At 47.0% G+C, this 25,000-nt stretch overlaps 1 non-coding gene across 1 annotated transcript; it reads left to right on the top strand.

Annotated features, from left to right (window-relative positions):
- The first annotated feature begins 24,575 nt into the window (after nucleotides 1–24,575).
- On the top strand, nucleotides 24,576–24,730 carry LOC131271053 (5.8S ribosomal RNA). The gene has a single exon (XR_009180035.1). It is a non-coding gene; the product is annotated as a 5.8S ribosomal RNA (ribosomal RNA).
- Nucleotides 24,731–25,000: the final 270 nt, after the last annotated feature.

Raw genomic sequence — 25,000 nt, 5'->3', positions numbered from 1 at the left:
ATGTACTTCGGGTGTCACCTGTTGTCCGAGACCACTTGCATGGTTAGCAAGCGTTGTGATTCAATGGCCCTACCGGGCAAACACTTTGGGTTCGCAAGGACTTGGAGTGCCGGGACGGGTTTGCGGATCCAACACTCTGGGTACCTCCGGGTACTTGGGGTTGGTTGAGGACTTGGTGAACAAACACTTGATATACACTCTTCGGATGTACTTCGGGTATCGCCTGTTGTCCGAGACCACTTGCATGGTTAGCAAGCGTTGTGGTCTAATGGCCCTACCGGGCAAACACTTTGGGTTCGCGAGGACTTAGAGTGCTGGTAGTGGTTGGCGGACCCAACACTCTGGGTACCTCCGGGTACTTGGGGTTGGTTGAGGACTTGGTGAACAAACACTTGTTGTACACTCTCCGGATGTACTTCGGGTGTCACCTGTTGTCCGAGACCACTTGCATGGTTAGCAAGCGTTGTGGTCTAATGGCCCTACCGGGCAAACACTTTATGTTCGCGAGGACTTGGAGTGCTGGTAGTGGTTGGCGGACCCAACACTCTGGGTACCTCCGGGTACTTGGGGTTGGTTGAGAACTTGGTGAAGATACCCCTGTCACCTTGTTCGAGGCCACTTGCATGGTAGCAAGCGTTGTGATACAATGGCCCTACCGGGCAAACACTTTGGGTTCGCAAGGACTTGGAGTGCTGGTAGTGGTTGGCGGATCCAACACTCTGGGTACCTCCGGGTACTTGGGGTTGGTTGAGGACTTGGTGAACAAACACTTGATATACACTCTTCGGATGTACTTCGGGTGTCACCTGTTGTCCGAGGCCACTTGCATGGTCAACGGTTGAGGTGGTAATGGCGGGTCGGTGCTGTAGGGTGCCGGCCTGTTGGCTGCCTTGGCCGGGTTGGTTGGTTAACACTTGATTGAGCTTGCACCCGAGGGTAATGGCACTTGAAGGTGGGTACCGGCCGGCTGACCTGGTGTGATGGTTGGTTGGTGAACACTTGGCGGTACTTGCACTTGGCTGTGCTTGGACTTGAAGGTGGGATCCGGCTGGCCTAGGCCATTGGTGGTTGGTTGGTGGGTTAGCCCTTAGCTGGGCTGGCTGGCTGGCTGGCCATCGGTGGTGTGGTGTGGTGTGTGGAGTCGAGCATCGTGCGCCGTTGCCTTCTTCGGAGTGTTGTGGGTACGCAAGTGCTTGCAGTGCAAAGAGGTTGGTGATGGAGTGACATTGCCTTCACCATGGAGTTGCGGGTACTTAGGTACTTGCAAGGAGATGGTGGTATGGTGGTGTTGCGTGTGTGGTGTTCGATTAGAAAGATATAATTTCTAAGTCCGGATTAGTGCTGTCAGTGGGGCCCCCGCTAACAGGTCCTGCACGGCCACCGTGGGGCTTGACTTGGCGCTATTCCGGACTTGGGGCGATCACGATGTCCCCGTGCGGGACTTAGAAGATGGAAGAACACAAGTACCCTTATCCCATGACTTGTGAGCGATTGGCATACGATACCACATGAAGAGAAAAATTGGCTAAGTCCCGGATCCATATTATATGAACAGAATAATCGGCTAAGTCCCGGATCCATATTATATGAAGAGAAATATCGGCTAAGTCCAGGATCCATATTATATGAAACGAAAAATCGGCTAAGTCCCGGATCCATATTATATGAAGAGAAAAATCGGCTAAGTCCAGGATCCATATATTATAACCTAATAATCGGCTAAGTCCAGGATCCAAATTATATGAAGCGAAAAATCGGCTAAGTCCAGGATCCATATATAATAACCTAATAATCGGCTAAGTCCAGGATCCATATAATATGAAGAGAAAAATCGGCTAAGTCCGAGATTGGGTCTGTCAGAAATACACTTCCAAGTTACCACACAAGCAAGCAAGATGGCCTAGTGATGGATCCATATGATATGAGGAGAAAAATCGGCTAAGTCCCAGATTGGGTCTGTCAGAAATACACTTCCAAGTTACCACACAAGCAAGCAAGATGGCCTAGTGAGGGATCCATATAATATGAATAGAAAAATCGGCTAAGTCCGCGATTGGGTCTGTCGGAAATACACTATCAAGTTACCACACAAGCAAGCAAGATGGCCTAGTGATGGATCCATATGATATGAAGAGAAAAATCGGCTAAGTCCCAGATTGGGTCTGTCAGAAATACACTTCCAAGTTACCACACAAGCAAGCAAGATGGCCTAGTGATAGATCCATATGATATGAAGAGAAAAATCGGCTAAGTCCTAGATCCATATAATATGAAGAGAAAAATCGGCTAAGTCCCAGATTGGGTCTGTCAGACATACACTTCGAAGTTACCACACAAGCAAGCAAGTTGGCCTAGTGATGGATCCATATGATATGAAGAGAAAAATCGGCTAAGTCCCAGATTGGGTCTGTCAGAAATACACTTCCAAGTTACCACATAAGCAAGCAAGATGGCCTAGTGATGGATCCATATAATATGAAGAGAAAAATCGGCTAAGTCCCAGATTGGCTCTGTCAGACATACACTTTCAAGTTACCACACAAGCAAGCAAGTTGGCCTAGTGATGGATCCATATGATATGAAGAGAAAAATCGGCTAAGTCCCAGATTGGGTCTGTCAGAAATACACTTCCAAGTTACCACATAAGCAAGCAAGATGGCCTAGTGATGGATCCATTTGATATGAAGAGAAAAATCGGCTAAGTCCCAGATTGGGTCTGTCAGAAATACACTTCCAAGTTACCACACAAGCAAGCAAGATGGCCTAGTGATGGATCCATATAATATGCAGAGAAAAATCGGCTAAGTCCCAGATTGGGTCTGTCAGAAATACACTTCCAAGTTACCACATGAGCAAGCAAGTTACCACATGAAGAGAAAGCCGGCAAAGTCTGGGAATGTTACCACATGAACTGGAAAATGGGCTAAAACCTACCTTCACAGGGAACGTGAATAAGTAAGGCTGTAGACATCGGATCGACAAGCCAAAGACTGATATGGAAAGGAAATGAGTAGTACTAGCTTTCCTGAGAGTTGCAGAGCTTAGACTGCATATGAACGAAAGTTATTAAGCGTCAAAGTCAGAGAAGTTACCCAAAGGAACACAAGTTCCAACTTAGAGCATGTATACCGCCTAGACGGTAAGAGGTACGGCCAGGCTGAGGAATAAGGAAATGTTGGCCAACATGTTCCCTAACTATCCCCCGAAGACCGCAAAGCAATCCAACATCAACCAAGAAAGTTATAGCCCGATCAAGGAAACACCTACTTTGCACCGATATTGCACCAAATATATGTACCAAGCACCTTCGGTTGCATACCTGCAGGGGCTTACCATAGTAGGCCATGGAAGACCGATGTACCGAACATAATCACTTTCTATCTCCTCGGGTGTTGGAGATAGCGCTTTGCGGTAAAAGAACGAAAGTTAGACCATATCTTGGTGCATCTTTTTGCCCGAGAACACAAGACCCTATCTACCAAGGCAAGAAAGTTGTGTGGGGACAAAATGTCCATAAGTGCCCAAAGTGGCACACTTGAACCATATATTCGAGAAAAACACAAGTGTGGGCCCGAGCTAGCGAGTTGAAATGTTCTGACCGTCAGTAGCCCTAGTTGAGGTGCACTTATCATTATATGAGGCCAACGTGCCAGCTAGTCTCTAAAGGGGCGATATGGGTGTTCCAAGGTTTGTACCCAATTGAGGAAAAAACAGGGTAAGGTACGGTGTACCGCGAATAACTCGGGCTATAGATGTCCGATCGATGAGTTTGGCATATGTATGGAAAGGTCTCGACGAGACCTAACTACCCTGAAAGTATGAAGGCAAAGACTTGAATGACCGGGAAGTTATTAAGTGCACAAGTGGTAAAGTTGCACCAAAGTCCATGTTACCCGAAGTGGTACATGAACACCCAATATTCGACCAAAACACAAGTTTAGAGACGAGCTAGCGAGCTACATTGTTCAGACCGTCAGTAGCCCGCATCAAGACACGCATTTCATTATATTGAGCCTAGCCGCTAGCTCGACTCGAAGTCGGTCATATGGTTGGTTGATGGTTTGGACCGACCACGTGGTGTACCAAGGTGATGTACCTTTCATGAATTAAAACTCTGGCTGTATGGCACTGAGCGACAAGCTAAGGTGTGATTTGGAATAGTCTTGAGTGGGACTATTTAGGAAAAATGCGAACAAAAAATCACAAAGTCCTTGGGCGAAGCTATTAGCGAAACATAGAGCAAATTGGTACCAAAAACTATGGAAATGGGACTTGAGTCAAAAATAACCGCAAGTTGGAGAAGAGATAGCAAGCTTGCGTAGAACAACTATATTTGGTGCATGGTATCACCAACAAAAAAGTATATGGGGCCAAGGTGCTGGCTGGCCTCCAAAGTGGAGATATGGGCGATCCAAAGTTTGTACCCAAGTACGAACAAGTATGGAAAAAACAGGGTAAGGTACCAAGTACCATTAATAACTTCGGCTGTAGATGGCCGAGCGAGGCAAACGGCTCACCGTTGGAAAGGTCTTGGGGAGACCTATCTACCCTGAAAGTTTCATGAGGCTGAGTTGAAAGACCACGGAGATATTAGGTGATGATGGTCCAATTCGGGGACCAAGTCGCAGGAAATGGCGCTTGACCAAAATCACCCTTGGAAGGTGAATACCGGCTTACCGGTAAGAGATAGCGACTTGGCGTAGAATATTCATAAGTTGGGCGTGTAGAGACGCAACTTTTATTATATGGGGCCAACCCGGTCAGGGTGCTCCAAGTCGGTCGTTTGGTTGGTTTATGGTTTGGGCCGACCACGTGGTGTGCCAAGTTGAGGTACCTTTCATGAATTATAACTTGGTCAGTTTGCCACCGAGCGACAAGCTGCGGTGTGTTTTGGAATGGTCTTGAGTGGGACTATCAAGCAAAAATACAAACAGAATATCAGCTTGTCCATGGCCGAAGCTATTAGTGAAACATATAGCAAAATGGGTCCGAAAACGAATGAAATGGGACTTGGACCAAGAATAACGGCAAGTTAGAGAAGAGATAGCAAGTTGGCGTAGAACAATTATATTTAGTGCATGGTATGACCAAGAAAAAAGTATATGGGGCAAAGGTGCTGGCTGGCCTCCAAAGTGGAGATATGGGCGATACAAAGTTTGTACCCAAGTATGGCAAAAACTGGTAGAGGTACCTTTCATGAATTACTGCTCAGGCTGTATGGCACTTAGCGGGACGCTTGGCTCTGGTATGGAATAGTCTTGAGTGGGACTATCAAGGAAAAATACGAACAAAAAATCACCATGTCCACGGACGAAGGTATTAGCGAAACTTAGAGCGAAATTGCGACCAAGTCGCTGGAAATGGCCCTTGGACCAAGTATACCGTCAAGGCGGTACGAGATAGCGAGTTGACGTAGAACATTTATAAGTTTGCCTACAAGAGACAAAAGTTTAGTTATATGGGGCCAACCCGCTCAGGGTTGTCCAAGTCGGTCATATGGCTGATCGAAATTTTCGACCAAGTACTGAGAAAACAGGGTAAGGTACCGTGTACCTCGAATAACTTCGGCTGTAGATGTCCGAGCGAGGCAAACGGCATAGCGTTGGAAAGGTCTTGAGGTGCTCTAGGCACCCTGAAAGTATGAGAATGCTATCTGGAAAACTTGTGGAGATATTAGAGAAACATAGGGCCCAAAAGATACCAAGTCGCAGGAAATGGGCCCTCCATGAACACCCTAAAATCCCAATTACGGCTAAGTTGCAGGCCAGCTAGCGAAGTGAAATGTTCTAGGCATAACTAGAACACGTTAAGGCGCAACTTTTTGAATAAGAACTTTTTTCGATATCTGGTCCCCAAAGGGGGGATATGGGCGATCCAAGGATTTTTCCAAGTTTCGGTACTTTTTACGGTATCGCTCATAGCTCCGGCTGTAAGCAAGCAAATGACAATCTAAGACATGATTTGGAAAGGTATTGAGTAGTACTAACTTACGTTAGAACACAGCGAAGCGCTATCGGTTCATGGCAAGGCCGATGTAAACAGTCAAAGATGAAAAATGTTGATAAAATGAACAAAAATTACCTTGGTACGCGAATAGCGGCCAGGGATGAAGAGGTACGAAGTTGGTGTAGAACAATTATAATTAGGGCTTGGTACGCTCTAAAAGTTTGCCGAAGACCGCAAAGCGCTCAGACCCATAGAAAGTGGCCATTTGGGCCGAACAGTGCATGCAAAGAGGTGAAAATGCAAAAATTGCACTTTGGGGGGGCGATTTGCGGGGGGAAGGAGGGGTCGGAGGGCAAAATGTCCTTTGACCAAAAAGTTTTATCTCGTCGAGATCTACAACATTGCCGAAGACCGCAAAGCGCTAGCTCGCAATCGAAAAATCGAGAATTTGAAAATTTTCTAAGTCTTGGGCTCCCTAAGGAAAAGTTTCAAAAATCACGTTTGTCCCCTATTTTGAAGGGGAAGGAGTCGGTTCCGGGGCATGGTGTCTTCGGCAAAAAGTCTTATCTTTTTGCGTACTTTCGACTAGTTCAATAAAAATTTTTGACCCAAAATTTGTTCGGCGGACCCCTAGGTCGAAAAACCCGAAAAAAGTCGAAAAAAGTCGAAAATGTCGAAAAATGAGAAAACCTCATATTCGGACTCTACACGAGCCCCAGATATTGAAAAGTGAAATCCGCGGTCGATTTGGAACAAAAAATTTACCTAGGCAAAGTTGTATGGAGGTAGGGACCCCTGAGAAAAAAGTTTGGTCCCGAGGCTCCTTGGACCACCAAGTCCCTAGGTCGGACCAAAATCGGAAAAAATCCGACCAAAGTCGAAAGTGTCGAAAATTTTAAAAAACCCCTTTTGGGGCCCTATGGCCTCCCTAGATAATGAAAAGTGAGGTCCGCGGCCGATCCGGAAGAAAAACTTGACCTAGGGAAACTTGTATGACGGTGGGGACCCAAAAAAATTTCGATGAGTGTAGTTTAGACAGGCCGGAAAATGTATCGGTGGTCCGTATCAAGGGACGTCTTTTAGTTCCATGGGGTGGTGGTCGTCGAACAAAGTCGCCTAGGTCGACCACCAGAAAGACCAGTCGTGTTGTAATGGATGTTTTGACCACTTTACTAGGGAAACCTAGTAGGTCGAAGCAAATTTGGGGTTCGAGATGAGTTGGTGAAAGTTGGTCCAACCTAGGTGTGCTTGGTGGAGGTTGACCATGAAAGTAGAGCATGATGGGAATGACCATAACTTTGGTTCTAGATGTCGGATCGGTACACTTTCGGCAGTTTTGGAAAGGTGAAGGCCTGCTCTAGCTATGTTTCCTACCAAGCTGAGCGCCTACTAGTGACCCGGAGGAGGTATTAAGGGTCAAAGGCAAAAAGGGGTACCCTAAAGTGCGTGTGACCAAGAAAATGGGAAAAACGGTATCGCCTATAGCTCAGGCTGTATGGCTCGGATCGGAAAGCTTGGATATGCGTTGGAAAGGTCTTGACGAGCGCTAGCTATGTGTCCTACCAAGCGAAGCGCTAGGTGTTGAGCAAGTCGGTCATATTAGAGGGCAAAGGTGAAAAATGGTGGTTTAGAGGCGAAAATTCACCTTATGATCGAAAATAGCGGGCGAACGATAAGAGCTACGAACACGGCGTAGAACAATCATAAGTACGTTACCACAAGACCTAACTTTGGCCAATATAGAGCGAGAAGATCGGAGGTACCCATCAGGGTGATATGGCTGGTTCAAAGTTGGACCAAAACGAGACTTGAGAAATGGATTGAAACACGGTATCGCGAATAACTCAGGCTGTATGGAACGGATCGACAAGCTTAGATCAGTGTTGGAAAGGTCGAACCGAGCGCTAACTATAATCCCAAACAACCGAAGCGCTATGTGTTGAGCAAAACTGAGTTATTAAGCGACAAAGTGGAAAAATAATACCAAAATGGCCAAAAATCACACAAGACCAAGAATACCGAGCAAGCGGTAAGAGATAGCGGGTTGACGTAGAATACTTATAAGTTTGCCTCTACGAGACCCAAAAGTCGTCCATAGAAAGCGAGAAGATCGGACCACTCTGGAAGGGTGATACGAGTGGTCAAAAATTAGCAAAAATGAAACATGGCTAAAATGGATTTGACTTGTGCACCATGTAGCTCCGGCTGTATGGCATGGATTGTAGAGCTAGGATATGTTTTGGAAAGGTAACACCCAGCGCTAGATACGACTAGAAGAAAGCAAAGCGCTAACTAGCATGATTTGGAAGTTATTAAGCGTCAAAGTCGAAAAATGTTACCAAAATTGAAACTCGAGTACATTGGGCCAAAAAGTACAAGTTGTGAAATTTGGACTTACGAGTAAAATACCGAGCAGGCGGTAAGAGATAGAGACTTGGTGTAGAACAATTATAAGTTGGGCATGTTATAACCTATATTTGGCCCGAACATAGTCTCGAGATCGGTGGTACCTAAAAGGGTGGTACAGGTGTTAGATGGTTTTCCCAGAGCATAAGCTCCACATGATATGGAAAACGGGAAACATCATAACTTCGGCTGTATGGCATGGAATGGAACGAACAAGGTATCGATGGAAAGAGAAAAGGTAGCGCTAACTATAATTCCTTCCAAGCAAAGCGCTAGCATGTGACCGTTTGGGTGTTATTGTGTGTCAAAGTCTGAAATTGTTACCACGAGAGGCGATAATCCAACTAAGTCCATGAATACCGGGCTGGCGGTAAGAGATACGGCTTGGCCGTAGAACATTTATAAGTTGGCCAAGACAAGGCCTAAGTTTCGTCCATAGACGACAAGAAGATCGAAGATACCTGAAGGTGAGATATGGGCGTCCCAAAGTGGGCCTTTGAAAAAGTGACAAACTTCCCTTATAACAGCATACACCAAATATCTCTGGCTCTATGGCACCGAATAAGAAGTTGAGCTCAGCGACAGAAAGGTGATAGTCAGCGCTAAATATCATACTAACAGAGTGAAGCGCTAAAGGGAAAGGATCTTGGTGATATAAGGTGACAAAGTCGAGAAAAGTTGCCTCAAAATCATGAAAAATGTGAAAAAATGGCTAAGTCCCGGGTGCCTTAAGGGCAGGTTAATCGAATGTACCGAGCTGGCGGTACGAGATAGAGACTTGGTGTAGAACAATTATATGTTTGGCATGGCAAGACCTACATTCGGCCAATACAAAGTGAGAAGATCAAAGATACCCGCAAGGGTGATATTGGTGTCCAAAGGAAAAAAGCACTAAGTCTTGGGAAACTTATATGAAGAAAAAGGACCCTGATGGGTCATATAGGATGGATCGAAAAATCGGCTAAGTCCCAAAATGGGGATGTCAGAACTACACTCAAATGTTACCACACCAAGCAAGGCAAACTTATATGAAGCAAAGGACCCTGATGGGTCATATGGTATTGGTCGAAAAATCGGCTAAGTCCCAAAATGGGGATGTCAGAACTACACTCATGTGTTACCACACCAAGCAAGGCAAACTTATATGAAGCAAAGGACCCTGATGGGTCATATGGTATTTTACGAAAAATCGGCTAAGTCCCAAAATGGTGATGTCAGAACTACACTAAAATGTTACCACACCAAGCAAGGCAAACTTATATGAAGGCAAGGACCCTGATGGGTCATATGGTATTTTACGAAAAATCGGCTAAGTCCCAAAATGGTGATGTCAGAACTACACTAAAATGTTACCACACCAAGCAAGGCAAACTTATATGAAGGCAAGGACCCTGATGGGTCATATGGTATGGATCGAAAAATCGGCTAAGTCCCAAAATGGGGATGTCTGAACTACACTCAAATGTTACCACATCAAGCAAGGCAAACTTATATGAAGGAAAGGACCCTGATGGGTCATATGGTATTTTACGAAAAATCGGCTAAGTCCCAAAATGGGGATGTCAGAACTACACTCATGTGTTACCACACCAAGCAAGGCAAACTTATATGAAGGCAAGGACCCTGATGGGTCATATGGTATTTTACGAAAAATCGGCTAAGTCCCAAAATGATGATGTCAGAACTACACTCAAATGTTACCACACCAAGCAAGGCAAACTTATATGAAGCAAAGGACCCTGATGGGTCATATGGTATTGATCGAAAAATCGGCTAAGTCCCAAAATGGGGATGTCAGAACTACACTCAAATGTTACCACACCAAGCAAGGCAAACTTATATGAAGGCAAGGACCCTGATGGGTCATATGGTATTTTACGAAAAATCGGCTAAGTCCCAAAATGATGATGTCAGAACTACACTCAAATGTTACCACACCAAGCAAGGCAAACTTATATGAAGCAAAGGACCCTGATGGGTCATATGGTATTTTACGAAAAATCGGCTAAGTCCCAAAATGGGGATGTCAGAACTACACTAAAAAGTTACCACACCAAGCAAGGCAAACTTATATGAAGGAAAGGACCCTGATGGGTCATATGGTATTTTACGAAAAATCGGCTAAGTTCCAAAATGATGATGTCAGAACTACACTCAAATGTTACCACACCAAGCAAGGCAAACTTATATGAAGCAAAGGACCCATATGGGTCATATGGTATTTTACGAAAAATCGGCTAAGTCCCAAAATGATGATGTCAGAACTACACTCAAATGTTACCACACCAAGCAAGGCAAACTTATATGAAGGCAAGGACCCTGATGGGTCATATGGTATTTTACGAAAAATCGGCTAAGTCCCAAAATGGGGATGTCAGAACTACACTAAAAAGTTACCACACCAAGCAAGGCAAACTTATATGAAGCAAAGGACCCATATGGGTCATATGGTATTTTACGAAAAATCGGCTAAGTCCCAAAATGATGATGTCAGAACTACACTCAAATGTTACCATACCAAGCAAGGCAAACTTATATGAAGCAAAGGACCCTGATGGGTCATATGGTATTTTACGAAAAATCGGCTAAGTCCCAAAATGGGGATGTCAGAACTACACTAAAAAGTTACCACACCAAGCAAGGCAAACTTATATGAAGCAAAGGACCCATATGGGTCATATGGTATTTTACGAAAAATCGGCTAAGTCCCAAAATGATGATGTCAGAACTACACTCAAATGTTACCATACCAAGCAAGGCAAACTTATATGAAGCAAAGGACCCATATGGGTCATATGGTATTTTACGAAAAATCGGCTAAGTCCCAAAATGATGATGTCAGAACTACACTCAAATGTTACCATACCAAGCAAGGCAAACTTATATGAAGCAAAGGACCCTGATGGGTCATATGGTATTTTACGAAAAATCGGCTAAGTCCCAAAATGGGGATGTCAGAACTACACTAAAAAGTTACCACACCAAGCAAGGCAAAGTACCTAGGTGAACCCTAGGAAGAAACACGGACCAAGTCAGATGGCCTAAGTCAATAGAACAAGTGACCTAGGCAAAGTTGTATGGCGCTGAGGACCCTGAAAAATCTGGTTAGTGTAGTTTAGACAGGGTAGGTTTTTGGGTCGGCCGAACTCCCTTATTTTGGGTTTTGGCCTCATCAAGAAGCTACACCTAGGCAAACTGCCTAGGGTGAAAGTGCGAAGACCAATCGAATAGTAAGACAAGTTTTGACCGATCGCCCTAGGCAAGCTTGTATGAAGAAAGGGACCCTAAGGGTCATATGGAAATACATGAAAAATCGGCTAAGTCCCAAAATTGGGATGTCAGAACTACACTAAAAAGTTACCACATCAAGCAAGGCAAACTACCTAGGTGAACCCTAGCAAGAAACACGGACCAAGTCAGATGGGCTAAGTCAAGAGTACAAGTGACCTAGGCAAAGTTGTATGGCGCTGAGGACCCTGAAAAATCGGGTTAGTGTAGTTCTGACAGGGGAGGTTTTTGGGTCGGTTGAACCCCCTTATTTCGGGTTTTGACCTCCTCAAGAAGCTACACCTAGGCAAAGTGCCTAGGGTGCAAGTGTGAAGACCAATCGAATAGTAAGACAAGTTTTGACCGATCGCCCTAGGCAAGCTTGTATGAAGAAAGGGACCCTTTGGGTCATATGGAAATTCATGAAAAATCGGCTAAGTCCCAAAATGGGGATGTCTGAACTACACTAAAAAGTTACCACATGAAGCAAGGCAAAGTACCTAGGTGAACCCTAGGAAGAAACACGGACCAAGTCAGATGGCCTAAGTCAAGAGAACAAGTGACCTAGGCAAAGTTGTATGACGGTGAGGACCCTGAAAAATCTGGTTAGTGTAGTTTAGACAGGGGAGGTTTTTGGGTCGGCTGAACCTCCTTATTTTGGGTTTTGACCTCCTCAAGAAGCTACACCTAGGCAAACTGCCTAGGGTGAAAGTGCGAAGACCAATCGAATAGTAAGACAAGTTTTGACCGATCGCCCTAGGCAAGCTTGTATGAAGAAAGGGACCCTATGGGTCATATGGAAATACATGAAAAATCGGCTAAGTCCCAAAATTGGGATGTCTGAACTACACTAAAAAGTTACCACAGCAAGCAAGGCAAAGTACCTAGGTGAACCCTAGGAAGAAACACGGACCAAGTCAGATGGCCTAAGTCAAGAGTACAAGTGACCTAGGCAAAGTTGTATGGCGCTGAGGACCCTGAAAAATCGGGTTAGTGTAGTTCAGACAGGGGAGGTTTCTGGGTCGGCTGAACCTCCTTATTTCGGGTTTTGGCCTCCTCAAGAAGACAGACCTAGGCAAACTGCCTAGGGTGAAAGTGCGAAGACCAATCGAATAGTAAGACAAGTTTTGACCGATCGCCCTAGGCAAGCTTGTATGAAGAAAGGGACCCTATGGGTCATATGGAAATACATGAAAAATCGGCTAAGTCCCAAAATTGGGATGTCTGAACTACACTAAAAAGTTACCACATCAAGCAAGGCAAAGTACCTAGGTGAACCCTAGGAAGAAACACGGACCAAGTCAGATGGCCTAAGTCAAGAGTACAAGTGACCTAGGCAAAGTTGTATGGCGCTGAGGACCCTGAAAAATCGGGTTAGTGTAGTTCAGACAGGGGAGGTTTCTGGGTCGGCTGAACCTCCTTATTTCGGGTTTTGGCCTCCTCAAGAAGACAGACCTAGGCAAAGTGCCTAGGGTGAAAGTGCGAAGACCAATCGAATAGTAAGACAAGTTTTGACCGATCGCCCTAGGCAAGCTTGTATGAAGAAAGGGACCCTATGGGTCATATGGAAATACATGAAAAATCGGCTAAGTCCCAAAATTGGGATGTCTGAACTACACTAAAAAGTTACCACATCAAGCAAGGCAAAGTACCTAGGTGAACCCTAGGAAGAAACACGGACCAAGTCAGATGGCCTAAGTCAAGAGTACAAGTGACCTAGGCAAAGTTGTATGGCGCTGAGGACCCTGAAAAATCGGGTTAGTGTAGTTCAGACAGGGGAGGTTTCAGGGTCGGCTGGACCTCCTTATTTCGGGTTTTGGCCTCCTCAAGAAGACAGACCTAGGCGAATTGCCTAGGGTGAAACTGCGAAGACCAATCGAATAGTAAGACAAGTTTTGACCGATCGCCCTAGGCAAGCTTGTATGAAGAAAGGGACCCTTAGGGTCATATGGAAATTCATGAAAAATCGGCTAAGTCCCAAAATTGGGATGTCAGAACTACACTAAAAAGTTACCACATCAAGCAAGGCAAAGTACCTAGGTGAACCCTAGGAAGAAACACGGACCAAGTCAGATGGCCTAAGTCAAGAGTATAAGTGACCTAGGCAAAGTTGTATGGCGCTGAGGACCCTGAAAAATCGGGTTAGTGTAGTTAAGACAGGGGAGGTTTCAGGGTCGGCCAGACCTCCTTATTTCGGGTTTTGGCCTCCTCAAGAAGACAGACCTAGGCGAATTGCCTAGGGTGAAACTGCGAAGACCAATCGAATAGTAAGACAAGTTTTGACCGATCGCCCTAGGCAAGCTTGTATGAAGAAAGGGACCCTATGGGTCATGTGGAAATATACGAAAAATCGGCTAAGTCCCAAAATTGGGATGTCAGAACTACACTATAAAGTTACCACATTAGCAAGGCAGACTTGTATGAAGAACGGGACCCTGGTGAAAGTAGCAAATATCCCAAACCGAACATGAATATTATACACACAAGAGTACGAACATAAAGGAACACGGACCAAGCGTACCGAGAGAATCGGTACTATAGAGCCCTCGTGGTTCTACACAAAGACTTTATGTTCGGGGTTCACACCCCAAATCGAACGTGGAATTTACTTTCTGATGGTCATGCGGTCGTCCAAAGGGGTCTAGTATCCTGGGATGACAAGCATCACGGGCACAGCTCGTATCAAAACAGTCGAAGAGGCCCGCGAAAGCTTGCTTTCCATGGCTATGCGATGCACAAATTGAGTTTACTCACCGTAGTATAAAACGAACGAACCGAACCTATCCGAGTAGGGATAATGGGCGCAGTAACATACTTCTGTGACCCAGCGAGAGTTGAACGAGGTGACATGAACTGTCAGTGGCTTATATCAGATGGGATACATACATGAGATTGCTTTCAAATCTACACTCGAAAACCTAACCAAGTAAAAGCGAACGTGGGAAGGATTCGAAACCGGTCACGAAATCTTAAGCTGGAAAGAGTCATCACTATGGATACATATTATGCGAAACCAATCAAGTGCTCAGTACTGATCCAAAACCTAAGAGCACTAGTGAACACCTTATTCTCACCCTAGTTCACATCCAAGTGATCGACCACGTGTGTGAAGCAAAGACCAATCGAATTCCTCAATGGACCGAACACTATGAACAAATGGCCAGAAACGTTATAACTATCCAAACATCCTACTATCTAGCGAAAGTCATCACGATGGAACCATACAATGATCTTAACCTATAGCGCTCACCTATTCCTACCCAGAGTGCAAGTGAACAGATTGCCCACCCTTACCAGTTCACAACCACGTGATCGACTAACATACCGAGGTTACCACAAGTCAAAGTTATACGTTTACAAGCGCAAGACCAATCGAAAACCCCGAAAGCAATCTCGACCCAAAATGTATTATCCGTGAGTGTAGTCGAGTCTCGTACTCGTCATCTGTAATCGTCGGATAGAATATCCAGTACACGGTTGTCTTTCCAAATGAAATCTACATACAGAACTCGCTCTTGGCAAATGGGTGGCATTGGCGCAATCAGGAGCGAGTTCCCGTCCGGGTGCCAAGTGATTGGCAAATGTCTGGGGGAAAGCAACCATATGTTGATTTGGCTGTTAGTGTACTGGGTGTTTGAGGTATGTAGTATCCACGCTTGGTTGGGTGTGTCAGAGGACCATGGATGCGTTCACAACCCCAATTGGGGTACATCGGGAATGATTTTGTGGAACCGATGTGCCCGGCACACACTAAGTTTTGTTGCAAGTTAATAGTGTGCCATGTCCGGGGGGGTTGTGATTAAACTCTGGTGAATTGCGTACTGTGGTGATTGGGGTATGAAAGCCCCGCAGTTGCAATGATCGGACGCGCCTAGCGTGTCCTTTAGTTGATGGTAGGGAAATGAAGGCCCTTGTCAGCTCACCTAAGTATTCATGGAAGTTTGGCATAAGGTCGCTGTGGTAGGGGTATGAAGGCCCCGTCAGCGCATGCACAATCGGGCGCACGAGCGCTTAGCGGAGTCGAATGCCGCTCAAGTGCCTGTCCGGTGCATCGGGTGTGTGTGTGATACGAGGGCAATGAGGTTCGCACGGGGGCTCGCCTCCCGTGTGCTACCGGACTTGACAACATATAGAACGTGGTGTTTGCTCCTCCGGGTGCAATGGGACAATGAACATTCGAACGCAAAGTCGGAATTCTGGTTGATCCTACCAGTAATATACGCTCGTCTCAAAGGTTAAGCCATGCATGTCTAAGTACAAACAGATTTAATGTGAAACCGCATAAGGCTCAGTATAACAGCTATAATTTACGAGATCATCAACCTAGTTACTTGGATAACTGTGGAAAATCTAGAGCTAATACATGCAACATGCCAGGACCCTCGCGGGAACTGGTGCACTTATTAGTCAAACCAATCGCGGGTTCTCCGTGTCATTGAGTTGAAGTCTGGATAATGATGCTGATCGTATGGTCTCGCACCGACGACAGATCTCGCAAATATCTGCCCTATCAACTATGGATGGTAGTATAGAGGACTACCATGGTTGCAACGGGTAACGGGGAATCAGGGTTCGATTCCGGAGAGGGAGCCTGAGAAATGGCTACCACATCCAAGGAAGGCAGCAGGCGCGTAAATTACCCAATCCCGGGACGGGGAGGTAGTGACGAGAAATAACAATATGAAACTCTTTAATGATGTTTCATAATTGGAATGAGTAGAGCATAAATCCTTCTACGAGGATCAAGTGGAGGGCAAGTCTGGTGCCAGCAGCCGCGGTAATTCCAGCTCCACTAGCGTATATTAAAATTGTTGCGGTTAAAACGTTCGAAGTTGATACTTGTCCAACACAGTCCGGCTCCGCCGACCCGGTCAACCCGTGGTCGGTGGGCCAAGTCGGAATCTGGTTGCGACTCAATGGTGTGGTAGGGCACCAAGTCTGTGTCATGGTGTGCCCTTCAACGGGTGCAAGTGTAACATAGAGCTCGACCGCTCACGTTTACCTTGAACAAATTAGAGTGCTTAAAGCAGGGTGCCCAAACGCCCTAGAATAATCTTGCATGGAATAATGGAATACGACCTTGGTCTAATCTTTCATTGGTTTGTACTCAGACCGGAGGTAATGATTAACAGAAGTAGTTGGGGACACTAGTATTACGGCGCGAGAGGTGAAATTCGTAGACCGTCGTAAGACTAACTAAAGCGAAGGCATTTGTCAAGGATGCTTTCTTTAATCAAGAACGAAAGTTAGAGGATCGAAGGCGATTAGATACCGCCCTAGTTCTAACCGTAAACGATGCCAACTAGCAATTGGGAGACGCTACAACCAGGTGCTCTCAGTAGCTTCCGGGAAACCAAAGTCAGGTTCCGGGGGAAGTATGGTTGCAAAGTTGAAACTTAAAGGAATTGACGGAAGGGCACCACAATGAAATGGAGCTTGTTGGGCTCGCAGTCATTGCGGGGTCACTCCGGTCAAACGGTGTGACGGCGTGAACGCCTGGAATACTGGCCTCCTCGTGGCGCCACTGGACCCCCTAGCAGCAAGGGGTGACCAACAGAGATCCGGGTGGGAGGGGTACCCGACCTCCCGTGCACTATCAGGGTGATGACCCCGTTGGGCCGGGGTTATGGTAGTGTGCCGCAGACGGAACGGGCCTTGTAAGGTGTCTTTAATCCTGGTTTTAGATACCTAGCCCTCTGGTCTGTTTAGCCTCTCCGAGTGAGGGAGGTTAGGATGGACCCTATGTCAGCGGACAGGACCGCGAAGACATAGGGAGTGTTACGGAAGGGATTCACTCTCCTGGAAGTTTCACGAAAAGTCGCAGAAGTCAAAGTCCCGATGTGCTCTGTCGCCTCCCGGGGCGCAGGACTGAGACCGATGCGCAGGCCGCGAGTGGACGTTCGGATACGAAGGAGTTGGTGGTGCTTCTCCTGGGGTTGCTGGCGGGCGAGTATGATGGGATGGTCACATCGAAAGCCATGACCAGCAGCAGAACGGACGACGCTTGCGGCACAGGCGGGCACGTAAGTGCAGGCGCTAAGGCGCACAGTAGGAAGGTGACGGAAAGGTCTATGGGGCGACTTGCCATACGTCGATAGGGGATGCACCGGTGAGCGTTGGCACCAAGGTGGTACCTTTGCGACAATTGTCTCGTCAAACCGGAGACCAGACTGTCAAGGGCCTGGCACAAGACCAGCCAGGCCAAAGGAAGCACCAGCGGGTGCAGAACGAGTGAGGGCAGGACAGGCTATGGGGCGACTTGGGATTTGTCGGTAAGGGATCCATCGGTAAAGGGTCGCCGGTGATAACTATGCGATAATGACCAAGTCAATCCAGAAACCTGAACTGTCAAGGGCCTGGCACAACATCGGCCAGGCCAAGTGGACGAGGGCAAGTCCGACATAGACGCGACAAAGGATTGGTTGACGTAGGGCGCCGAGGATTCCCGACCAAGGCAACCAAGTCTTCCATGACTAAGTCAAGTCAGACGTTGGACGACCTCAGGGAGAAGGGAACAAGACCGGATACTTAAGGTTTGTGATGCTTTGGGGAGGGATGCACCGGGGGTTGTTCCTCACCCGCCAATCGCGGTACCTAACCATCGCTGAACAACCTTTAGGACACCGGCCGAGTTCAGGGCCTTGTACATTCCAAACAGGCCACAGGGGACGGCACGTAGACTGAGCAGGAGCTTGGTTTTGCGGGCCAGCACGAGTAACATCAAGAAGTGTCAGATATCGGAGACCCAGCACGTAGACGAGGCAGGAGCCTAGTTTTGCGGGCTGACGCATCCGCATGATATTTGAACCTTAGTGCAAGTCCCATTTACGGGATTTTAGGAGGTAGTGGTGTCATGTAAGTCAGCTGTCGGATCGATCTTCTGAGCCGCTTAAGTTGCATTGCGCCGAGTCCGTCTCCTTAGGCTTGGGAAATAGCCCCTGGTAGTCAGGGTAGTACCTGTTAGACCTTTGGCGACACGCGCTTTCACCCTTCAGGAGTTAGTTGCGTGCCACAGCGTCCGTAAACTGTGATTTTATCCTAGGGACAGATGCCTCTTCCGTCATCGCTTCTACCGTGTAGGTGCACAGCGTGACGGAAGGTGAAAGGCTCAGAGGAGGGAGTAATGTTGGTCATGGTCCCTCGGGGCCAAGGCCAATGTGAACCCTCGTCCAAAAAAAAAAAAAAAATGAAATGGAGCTTGCGGTTCAATTTGACTCAACACGGGAAAACTTACCAGGTCCGAACTTATGGAGGTGAGACAGATTAATAGCTCTTTCTCAAATTTAAGGGTAGTGGTGCATGGCCGTTCTTAGTTCGTGGATTGATTTGTCTGGTTAATTCCGATAACGAACGTGACTCACATATGCTAACTAGAACGCAGTCAGCGTTAATGCGTCGATGCCGATTGGAACGGGTTAGGACCTTTCGGTGGAGTATGACCTGACACCTTCGCTGTTCGTGTGCGCAAGTGCACTTACGGTACGCTGCTTAGCAGGACAATTTGTGTTTAGCAAAATGAGATCGAGCGATAACAGGTCCGTGATGCCCTTAGATGTTCTGGGCTACACGCGTGCTACAATGTGGGTAGCAGCGTGTCTCCTATTCCGAGAGGAACGGGAAATCACTCAAATACTCACTTAGTAGGGATTATGGATTGCAATGGTCCATATGAACTCGGAACTTCTAGTAAGTGCTGGTCATCAGCCAGCGTTGAATACGTCCCTGCCCTTTGTACACACCGCCCGTCGCTACTACCGATGGATTATTTAGTGAGGTCTTTGGAGATGATCGTTCGCTGGATCCTCGTGAACCGCGTCTGCTTTATCGAAGTTGACCGAACTTGATGATTTAGAGGAAGTAAAAGTCGTAACAAGGTTTCCGTAGGTGAACCTGCGGAAGGATCATTAGTGGCCAAGTGATCCTTCCAGAAGTCCGAACCTGCGGGTTGAGACTTCGGCACAAGTTGCCATATGATAATTGACGAAACACTATAGAAGTCCGAACCTGCGGGTTGAGACTTCGGCACAAGTTGCCATATGAACATTGACGAAACACTATGAAGTCCGAACCTGCGGGTTGAGACTTAGGCACAAGTTGCCTTATACATGACTTCGAACAAATACACAAGTCCGAACCTGCGGGTTGAGACTTAGGCACAAGTTGCCTTATACATGACTTCGAACAAATACACAAGTCCGAACCTGCGGGTTGAGACTTAGGCACAAGTTGCCATATGAAAGTTGACGAAACACTAACAAGTCCGAACCTGCGGGTTGAGACTTAGGCACACGTTGCCTTATACATGACTTCGAACAAATACACAAGTCCGAACCTGCGGGTTGAGACTTAGGCACAAGTTGCCTTATACATACATTGGCCAAATAAACAGAAGTCCGAACCTGCGGGTTGAGACTTAGGCACAAGTTGCCATATTATATTCGATCAAACACTAAGTAGTCCGAACCTGCGGGTTGAGACTCAAGACCGTAACAAGATGTCACTATACAAGTCCGAACCTAAGGGTTGAGACTTAATGCGATCTAGATACCAAGTTGACATCCAATACCTGTTGAGCAAAACCAAAGATTCCCTGTTCTCGAATGATTACACTATATAACAGGGAATCTTGAAGAAATCAAGCAAGCGTGAAACAAAGTCATCACTTGGGCATGCTCGATAGCCAACCACATGACCTTAACCTAAGAGAGCATGCAAACCACATGATACCTATAAACGATTAACCCGCCCTAGTTCAATCGTTCACCAAGTGATGACTTCAGTATGGCTAAGAGAAAAACTTTTAAATGGGAAAAACTCTAAGTCCGAACCTCCGGGTTGAGACTTCCGCGTAGGAGGTGCGCCCACCTCCTATCCGAAAGATGATGAATCAGGGGTGTTCGGTCAGCAATGGTCGGATACCCCGTCGTAGTCCAACTATGACAATCAAAGTCAAGACCTCCGGGTTGAGACTTTCCGCGAGTACAAGCATAAAGGAACACGGACCAAGCCGTACCGAGAGAATCGGTACTAGAGCCCTCGTGGTTCTACATTGAGAGAGCCCTCGTGGTTCTCATTAGGGGCTTTATGCAAGTCGTACTCAATACTGTGGTGTGAAGTATAAAGTATAGTCTTCGCCTGGTCCACGCTGCTTCGGCGGTCCTGGGTAAGATAGTTCATTCTAGCTTGCCCTATAGTGGAATGAGGACACTTAATGCTTCGTCTTTTAGCGGCGGCTAGACTCCTCCTCACGGGGAACGAGTTGACGCACACAGCGGCGGCTTACGCACTATGGCAATCATGGATGCCTGAAGATTCCGTGAAGTTCTCCCCTGGTCCACGCTGCCTCGGCAGTCCTGGGTAAAATGGAATATTTCCAGCTTGCCCTATAGTGGAAGAGGACTATCCAACAATATAAAGTCAAGACCTCCGGGTTGAGACTTTCCGCGTCGGTGGTGTCGCGCACCGCCTATCCGAAAGATGGTGTAACAGGGGTGTTCGATCAGCAATGGTCGGATGCCCCGTCATAGTCCAACTATGACAACCAAAGTCAAGACCTCCGGGTTGAGACTTTCCGCGTCCGGAGGTACGCGTACCGCCTACCCGAAAGATGGTGTGCTTCTGGGGTATTCGATGAGTCGGATACCCCGTCGTAGTCCAACTATGACAATCAAAGTCAAGACCTCCGGGTTGAGACTTCCGCGTCCGGAGGTACGCGTACCGCCTACCCGAAAGATGGTGTGCTTCTGGGGTATTCGATGAGTCGGATACCCCGTCGTAGTCCAACTATGACAATCAAAGTCAAGACCTCCGGGTTGAGACTTCCGCGTCCGGAGGTACGCGTACCGCCTACCCGAAAGATGGTGTGCTTCTGGGGTATTCGATGAGTCGGATACCCCGTCGTAGTCCAACTATGACAATCAAAGTCAAGACCTCCGGGTTGAGACTTCCGCGTCCGGAGGTACGCGTACCGCCTACCCGAAAGATGGTGAATCAGGGGTGTTCGATCAGCAATGGTCGGATGCCCCGTCGTAGTCCAACTATGACAATCAAAGTCAAGACCTCCGGGTTGAGACTTTCTAAGAGTACAAGCATAAAGGAACACGGACCAAGCCGTACCGAGAGAATCGGTACTAGAGCCCTCGTGGTTCTACATTGAGAGAGCCCTCGTGGTTCTCATTAGGGGCTTTATGCAAGTCGTACTCAATACTGTGGTGTGAAGTATAAAGTATAGAGTCCTCCACTGGTCCACGCTGCTCCGGCGGTCCTGGGTAAGATAGTTCATTCTAGCTTGCCCTATGTGGAAGAGGACTCAATACCCTACCTGTTGAGCTTGAAACAAAGTCATCACTTGGGCATGCTCATATTGCCATACAATATTCCATTATCTACTAATGAGCATGCAGCTATATGATTATAACCTGTAAACGATTACCCCGCCGTAGTTCAGCGCTTCAACCAAGTGATGACTTCAGTATGGCTAGTGTGTGAAGTATAAAGTATAGTCCTCCCCTGGTCCACACTGCTTCGGCGGTCCTGGGTAAGATAGTTAGTTCTAGCTTGCCCTATGTGGAAGAGGACACCATACTTAATACTGTGGTGTAATGAACAAAGTATAGTCCTCCACTGGTCCACGCTGCTTTGCAGTCCTGGGTAAGATAGTTAATTCTAGCTTGCCCTATGTGGAAGAGGGCATACAAGACAAAGTATAGTTCTCCCCTGGTCCACGCTGCTCCGGCTGTCCTGGGTAAGATAGTTAATTCTAGCTTGCCCTATGTGGAAGAGGACATAATACTCTACCTGTTGAGCTTTAAACAAAGTCATCACTTGGGCATGCTCTATAGCCAACCACATGACATTAACCTAAGAGAGCATGCAGCGTATTATCCCAATGCAAAGTAAACGATAGACTCGCCCTAGTTCAGTGCTTCAACCAAGTGATGACTTCAATATGGCTAGTGTGTGAAGTATAAAGTATAGTCCTCCCCTGGTCCACACTGCTTCGGCGGTCCTGGGTAAGATAGTTAGTTCTAGCTTGCCCTATGTGGAAGAGGACACCATACTTAATACTGTGGTGTAATGAACAAAGTATAGTCCTCCACTGGTCCACGCTGCTCCGGCGGTCCTGGGTAAGATAGTTCATTCTAGCTTGCCCTATGTGGAAGAGGGCATACATGAACCAAGAACGAAGGTTATGATCGAGGAATGATTCGACAACTAACCGATGGTATGAAATGTGAAGAATTCAAGCAAGCACACAATCAAGTCATCACTTGGGCATGCTCGATAGCCAACCTCATGACATTAACCTAGTAGAGCATGCGAAAACCAATATATATGTAAACGATGCCCCTCCCTAGTTCAGCGCTTCAACCAAGTGATGACTTCAGAATGGCTAAATCAAATCGGTTCAAAACATACCATCGGTACCCTATTGAAACACACAAGTCGATATCAAACCTCATGATTGTGTAGTCCTCCACTGGTCCACACTGCTCCGGCGGTCCTGGGTAAGATAGTTCATTCTAGCTTGCCCTATGTGGAAGAGGGCACATTACTCAATACTGTGGTGTTATGAACAAAGTATAGTCCTCCACTGGTCCACGCTGCTTCGGCGGTCCTGGGTAAGATAGTTAGTTCTAGCTTGCCCTATGTGGAAGAGGGCATACAAGACAAAGTATAGTTCTCCCCTGGTCCACGCTGCTTCGGCGGTCCTGGGTAAGATAGTTAATTCTAGCTTGCCCTATGTGGAAGAGAGCATACATGAACCAAGAACGAAGGTTATGATCGAGGAATGATTCGACAACTAACCGATGGTATGAAATGTGAAGAATTCAAGCAAGCACACAATCAAGTCATCACTTGGGCATGCTCGATAGCCAACCTCATGACATTAACCTAGTAGAGCATGCGAAAACCAATATATATGTAAACGATGCCTCCCTAGTTCAGCGCTTCAACCAAGTGATGACTTCAGAATGGCTAAATCAAATCGGTTCAAACCATACCATCGGTATCCTATTGAAACACACAAGTCGATATCAAACCTCATGATTGTGTAGTCCTCCACTGGTCCACGCCGCTTCGGCCGTCCTGGGTAAAATGGAACATTCCAGCTTGCCCTATGTGGAAGAGGGCACATTACTCAATACTGCGGTGTGAAGTATAAAGTTCAGTTCTCCCCTGGTCCACGCTGCTTCGGCGGTCCTGGGTAAGATAGTTCATTCTAGCTTGCCCTATGTGGAAGAGGACACTTCATACTTCGTCTCTAAGCGGCGGCTTGACTCCTCCCTACGGGGAACGGGTTTACGCGCACAGCGGCGGCTTACGCACTATGGCAGTCATGGATGCCTTACGTTTCTATGAAAAGTGTGTTCCTCCCCTGGTCCACGCTGCTTCGGCAGTCCTGGGTAAGATAGTTAGTTCTAGCTTGCCCTATGTGGAAGAGGACACGTAGACTTACTGTGGTGTGAAGCATAAAGTTCAGTTCTCCCCTGGTCCACGCCGCTTCGGCCGTCCTGGGTAAAATGGATTCATCCAGCTTGCCCTATGTGGAATGAGGACACTTTATGCTTCGTCTCTAAGCGGCGGCTTGCTCCTCCCTACGGGGAACGGGTATACGCGCACAGCGGCGGCTTACGTTATGGCAGTCATGGATGCCTTACGTTTCCATGAAAAGTGTGTTCCTCCCCTGGTCCACGCTGCTTCGGCAGTCCTGAGTAAGATAGTTAGTTCTAGCTTGCCCTATGTGGAAGAGGACACGTAGACTTACTGTGGTGTGAAGTATAAGGTTCAGTTCTCCCCTGGTCCACGCCGCTTCGGCCGTCCTGGGTAAAATGGATTCATCCAGCTTGCCCTATGTGGAATGAGGACACTTTATGCTTCGTCTCTAAGCGGCGGCTTGCTCCTCCCTACGGGGAACGGGTATACGCGCACAGCGGCGGCTTACGCAAGTTAGTCACCCTCGGCAGTGGATCACTCGGCTCATGGATCGATGAAGACCGCAGCTAACTGCGCGTCATAATGTGAACTGCAGGACACATGAACATTGATAAGTTGAACGCATATTGCACGTCGTGGGAACCTACCATGATGTACAGATGACTGAGCGCTTATATTTGAGAAATGTATCGCATACATTTAACTACGCCGTGACACCCGTCACGAGACGTGCACCATGATGTTAACTAGGGTCGCGACGACCCGCTAGCATTAAAGAACCCGTGGTTTACAATATACTGGCATTGGAATTCGAAGTATTTAGAGCGTCCGTGTTCCCGCGTGAGGCGGAAGTACGAGGAGAAGGCGTGCTTGTGGTGTCTGTGGTGGTGTTTACTGATGTCTAGCTTCAGCTTATTTATTTATTTAAATAGAAGCGAAGATG

The sequence above is a fragment of the Anopheles coustani genome, assembly GCF_943734705.1.
Source record: "Anopheles coustani chromosome X unlocalized genomic scaffold, idAnoCousDA_361_x.2 X_unloc_9, whole genome shotgun sequence".
Taxonomy (NCBI): Eukaryota; Metazoa; Arthropoda; class Insecta; order Diptera; family Culicidae; genus Anopheles; species Anopheles coustani.
This window is presented reverse-complemented; position numbering and strand designations above follow the sequence as displayed.